Source organism: Oncorhynchus masou, chromosome 3 (assembly GCF_036934945.1).
Source record: "Oncorhynchus masou masou isolate Uvic2021 chromosome 3, UVic_Omas_1.1, whole genome shotgun sequence".
Taxonomy (NCBI): domain Eukaryota; kingdom Metazoa; phylum Chordata; class Actinopteri; order Salmoniformes; family Salmonidae; genus Oncorhynchus; species Oncorhynchus masou.
The window spans coordinates 22,478,579-22,484,650 of record NC_088214.1 but is presented as its reverse complement, the minus strand read 5'-3'; the positions used below and the strand labels follow the sequence as shown (position 1 = coordinate 22,484,650).

At 44.7% G+C, this 6,072-nt stretch overlaps 1 long non-coding RNA gene across 1 annotated transcript; it reads right to left on the bottom strand.

Moving 5' to 3' along the window:
• Window positions 1-525: 525 nt before the first annotated feature.
• Window positions 526-1,218, bottom strand: LOC135512907 (uncharacterized). The gene is made up of 2 exons (XR_010451472.1): window positions 943-1,218; window positions 526-859 (listed from the first exon to the last, which is right to left on the bottom strand). It is a non-coding gene; the product is annotated as an uncharacterized LOC135512907 (long non-coding RNA).
• Window positions 1,219-6,072: the final 4,854 nt, after the last annotated feature.

Here is a 6,072-nt window from a genome sequence, read left to right as displayed (position 1 = left end):
ACAACAAAGTCAAGGTATTGGAGTGGCCATCACAAAGCCCTGACCTCAATCCCATACAAAATGTGTGGGCAGAACTGAAAAAGCATGTGCGAGCAAGGAGGCCAACAAACCTGATTCAGTTACACCAGCTCTATCAGGAGGAATGGGCCAAAAATCACCCAATTTATTGTGGGAAGCTTGTGGAAGGCTACCCAAAACGTATGACCCTATTTAGACAATTTAAAGACAATGTTACCAAATGGGAATGTGATGAAATAAATAAAACTTTCTCTCTACTATTACTCATTCTCTCTACTAAAGTTGTGATCCTAACTGACCTAAGACAGGGAATTTTTACTAGGATTTAAATGTCAGGAATTGTGAAGAACTGAGTTTAAATGTTTTGTCTAAGGTGTATGCAAACTTCCGACTTCAACTATATGTGCCTCATTCTGATTGTTTTCAAATAAAATAAATTAAAAAATTTAAACTGTAAAAAATGTAAATAAAATATCAGCTTTTTATGTAAATCAAACAAGAAGGATATTTAAAAAATAATAAACTTCACTTTTATTGTGTTACAAATTCAAATATATGAAGTGCAAACAACTAACTGGATCTCAAAAATGTCTTTCATTCTGTTTCGTCCGTTATTGGAATGAGACCAAGGTGCAGCATGGTAAGCGTAAATGCCTTCCAGACCCTTGATGTGAACTGGGGACCCCGATCAGACATTATATCCTCAGGCACCCCATAGTGCCGGGAAAACGTGTGTAAACAGGGCCTCTGCAGTTCTTAAGGCCGTAGGGAGACCGGGCAAAGGGATGAGACGACAGGACTTTGAAAACCGATCCACATCGACCAGGATCGTGGTGTAACCCTGTGAAGGTGGAAGATCAGTCAAAAAATCCACCGACAGGTGCGACCACGGCCATTGAGGAACGGGTAGAGGTTGTAGCTTACCTCTGGGCAGGTGTCTAGGAGCCTTGCACTGGGCGCACACCGATCAGGAAGAAACAAAAATCCTCACGTCCTTAGCTAAAGTGGGCCACCAGTACCTCCTTTCAAGACAGCGCATTGTCCGACCTATCCCAGGATGACCAGAGGAGGGTGACGTGTGAGCCCAATAGATCAATCGGTCGCGGACAGCAGACGGAACGTACAGACGACCAGCTGGACACTCAGGGGGAGAGGGCTCTGCACGTGACGACCGCTCAATGTCCGCGTCCAGCTCCCACACTACAGGCGCCACCAGACACGGATCCATGGATCGCTCCTCTGTGTCATACAGCCGAGACAATGTGTCTGCCTTAACGTTCTGGGAGCCTGGTCTGTAAGAAAGAGTAAACACAAAACGATTGAAAAACATGGCCCACCTTGCCTGGCGAGGATTCAATCTCTTCGCCTGCCGGATGTACTCCAGATTGCGGTGGTCAGTCCAGATGAGAAAAGGGTGTTTAGCCCCCTCAAGCCAATGCCTCCACACCTTCAAAGCTTCTACGACAGCTAACAGCTCTCGGTTCCCCACATCATAGTTTTGCTCCACCGGGCATTTCTCAGCCTTGACATATAGATCATGCTCCAACAGGCGACCAAGCACCCTGCGCACCAGGGACACATGCTCGGCGCGTGTAGCAGAGTATATCAGAATATCATCGATATACACCACTACACCCTGCCCGTGCAGGTCCCTGAAGATCTCATCTACAAATGATTGGAAAACTGATGGAGCATTCATCAACCCATATGGCATGACCAGGTACTCATAATGACCTGAGGTGGTGCTAAATGCCGTCTTCCACTCATCACCCTTCCGAATACGCACCAGATTGTACGCACTCCTGAGATCCAATTTTGTGAAAAAACGTGCCCCGTGCATTAACTCAATAACCGTATTGATCAGAGGTAGCGGGTAACTATATTTCACTGTGATTTTATTAAGACCTCGATAATCAATGCACGGGCGTAAACCGCCATCCTTTTTTTCACAAAAAAGAAACTCGAAGAGACGGGTGAAATGGATGGCTGAATGAACCCCTGATGCAGGGATTCAGAGACATATGTCTCCATAGCCTCCGTCTCCGCTTGCGACAGGGGATACACGTGACTCTTGGGATATGCAGCGTCTACCAGGAGATCTATCGCACAATCCCCCTCGATGGGGTGGTAATTGAGTCGCCTTCTTTTTACAGAAGGCGAGAGCCAAATCGGAATATTCGGGGGGAATGCGCACGGTGGAGACCTGGTCTGGACTTTCCACCATAGTAGCACCAACGGAAACCCCTAAACACCTACCTGAGCATTCTCGCGACCACCCCGTGAGAGCCCTCTGTGGCCAAGAAACAGTGGGGTTATGACAAACTAACCAGGGAAGGCCTAGCACCACAGAATACGCAGGAGAATCAATAAGAAAAATACTAATCTTCTCCTTGTGACCCTCCTGCGTTATCATACACAAAGGTGCGGTTACCTCCCTGATAAACCCTGACCCTAATGGTCGACTATCTCAGGCATGAATAGGGAAAGGCATATCCACAGGAACAACAGGGATCCCTAAACTATGAGCTAGACTTTTATTAATGAAATTCCCAGCCGCACCTGAATCTACTAGCGCCTTATACTGGGAATGAGGTGAAAAATCAGGAAAAGAGACAGAGACAAACATTAGTGCAGCAGAGGGCTCTGGACGAGAATGGTGCCTACTCACCTGGGGTGACGCCAGAATGCCCTGCCTGCCCTCTCTATTCCCAGAGGAACCAACCTGGCACCGACCAGCAGTGTGCCCTCTGCGACCATGAATGGTGCTCGAGCGGGAACCCCCTCCGGTCTCCTTGCGCACCATCCCTCCCAATTCCATAGGTTCAGGAGAGAGGGTGCGGGAGGATGGATCAACCAGACCCCGATCTAGACATCCACGAGTAGCCAGCATGTTGTCCAGCTTGATGGACATGTCCACCAGCTGGTCGAAGGTGAGGGTGGTGTCTCTACAGGCCAGCTCCCGACGGACGTCCTCGCGTAGACTACAACGGTAATGGTCGATCAGGGCCCTGTCGCTCCATCCAGTGCCGGCAGCCAATGTCCTAAACTCCAAAGCAAAATCCTGTGCACTCCTCGTCTCCTGCCTCAGATGATAGAGGCACTCACCCGCTGCTTTGCCTTCAGGTGGATGATCGAATACGACCCGGAATTGGCGGGTGAACTCCTCAAAATGGTCCAACGCCGCATCCTCCCTTCTACACACAGCGCTGGCCCATTCCAGGGCTTTCCTGGTGAGGCATGAGACGAGGGCATAAATCTTCTCACCGTCAGATGATACTGGGGAGACCGTGGCTAGATTTAAGTTCAGCTTAAGGAGGAAACCCTGGCAGCCGGCAGTATTTCCATTGTTCCCGTGGGTAAGGATAAATGGATCCTCGATTCCGGAGAGGAAAAAACGTTCACGCGAGATTCCGGTTGTGGTGGTGGTGGCGCTGGAGAAACTCCCTGTCTCTCCCAGCGATCCATTTTCTGGACAATGCGATCCTCCAACTCCATGGGCATAGTGTCCTCTCCTGCTGACTTCATATTTTAGTTCAGAGATTCTGTCAGGCATAGGTGTATAGGTGGCAGGGAAGTCAGGCGCAGGAGAGTCAAAAGGAGTGTAAAATGGAGTCTTTTAATAAAGTCCACGTAGTATGCTCCATCACACTAAAATGTACACAAACAAACAAACAAACAAACAAACAAACATGGGTACGAAGACCCGACGAGCACCTATACAACAATCAAACTACACCGACAATAAAACAATCTCTGACAAAGACATGAGGGGAAACAGAGGGGAAATACACAACAGGTAATGAATGGGATTGAAAACAGGTGTGTGGGAAGACAAGACAAAACCAATGGAAAATGAAAAATGGATCAATGATGGCTAGAAGACCGGTGACAACGAACGCCGAGCACCGCCCAAACAAGGAGAGGCAACGACTTCGGCAGAAGTCGTGACAGAACCTTTATTTTGAATAAAATAAATGTTATCATTTCATCATTTTTTTTTCAAACTTTAATCTCAAATTACCCCTTAAACTCTAGTCCTTGGGCATTTGTGGAGAGCCCATTATTTTGTCATCTTTAAGGATTCTAGGTATAACTACACCCTGCCTGCTTTGGTAAAGTTACATCCAGATAGCTTGCACCTGACTACAAATTTTAGGCGATAGTTTGGAATTATCACTTTGACCTCGCATCTTGTACAGCTTGGCAAGAATTCTCTGGTGGTCCGTGTTTCCCTTAACAACAAAGCAACATTTTAACAGAAACGTAGATTGACTCTTTGTCTTCATAGACTTTACACAATGCACAATATTTATTTTACCTTTATTTAACCAGGCAAGTCAGTTAAGAACAAATTCTTATTTTCAATGATGGCCTGGGAACAATGGGTTGACTGCCTGTTCAGGGGTAGAATGACAGATTTGTACCTTGTCAGCTCGGGGGTTTGAACTCGCAACCTTCCGGTTAATAGTCCAACGCTCTAACCACTAGGCTACCCTGAACTTTAGCTCAAATACAACCTCATTCAAACGGTTTTATATGAATCAAAACATGGGTTTTCAAAACATATATTGCACATATTGTTACAAAATATTTGCTAAATTGTCCCTTAAAACCTCTTTGGGCTGAGATCCCGCTAACGGGATCGAAATAACAACAGCAAGTGAAAGTGCAGGGGGCTAATTTCAAACAACAGAAATCTCATAATTAAAATTCCTCAAACATACAAGTATTTTACACCATTTTAAAGATACACTTGTTAATCCCACCACAGTGTCCGATTTCAAAAAGGCTTTACGACGAAAGCACACCGAACGATTATGTTAGGTGAGTGCCTAGTCACAGAAAAACACAGCCATTTTCCAGCGAAAAAGAGGAGTCACAAAAAGAAGGAATAGAGATAAATGAATCACTAACCTTTGATGATCTTCATCAGATGACACTCATAGGACTTCATGTTACACAATACATGTATGTTTTGTTCAATAAAGTTCAAATTTATAAAATAAATCTCAGTATACATTGGCGCGTTATGTTCAGTAGTTCCAAAACATCCGGTAATTTTGCAGAGAGCCACATCAATTTACAGAAATACTCATAATAAACATTGATAAAAGATACAAGTGTTATGCGTGGAACTTTAGATAAACTTCTCCTTAATGCAACCGCTGTGTCAGATTTCAAAAAAGCTTTACCGAAAAAGCACACCATGCAATAATCTGAGTACAGCGCTCAGAGACCAAAACAACCCAAACAGATATCCGCCATGTTGTGTAGTCAACAGAAGTCAGAAATAGCATTATAAATATTCACTTACCTTTGATGAGCTTCATCACTCCCAGGAATCTCCATTCCACAGTAAATGTTTAATTTGTTCCATAATTTATGTCCAAATGCCTCCTTTTTGTTCGCATGTCATGACGCGCGATCACTAGGTGCAGACGAAAAGTCAAAAAGTTCCGTTACAGTCCGTAGAAACATGTCAAACAATGTATAGAATCAATCTTTAGGATGTTTTTAACATAAATCTTCAATAATGTTCCAACTGGAGCATTCCTTTGTCTGTAGAATTGCAATGGAACGCAAGCTAACTATCAGGTGAACGCGCGTGGTTAGCTCATGCCTCTCTGGCAGACCTCTGACTCATTCCTCGCTCATTCACCCCTACTTCACAGTAGAAGCATCAAACAAGGTTCTAAAGACTGTTAACAGCTAATGGAAGCCTTGGGAAGTGTATGACCCCATAGACACTGTGTATTCGATAGGCAAGGAGTTGAAAAACTACAAACCTCAGATTTCCCACTTCCTGGTTGGATTCTTTCTCAGGTTTTTGCCTGCCATATGAGTTCTGTTATACTCACAGACATCATTCAAACAGTTTTAGAAACTTCAGAGTGTTTTCAATCCAAATATACTAATGATATGCATATATTAGCAACTGGGCCTGAGTAACAGACAGTTTACTCTGGGCACCTTATTCATCCAAGCTACTCAATACTGCAAGTTAACTGACTTCTTACGCACGAGTGAAGCCCATATCGACATATTATTTTGACA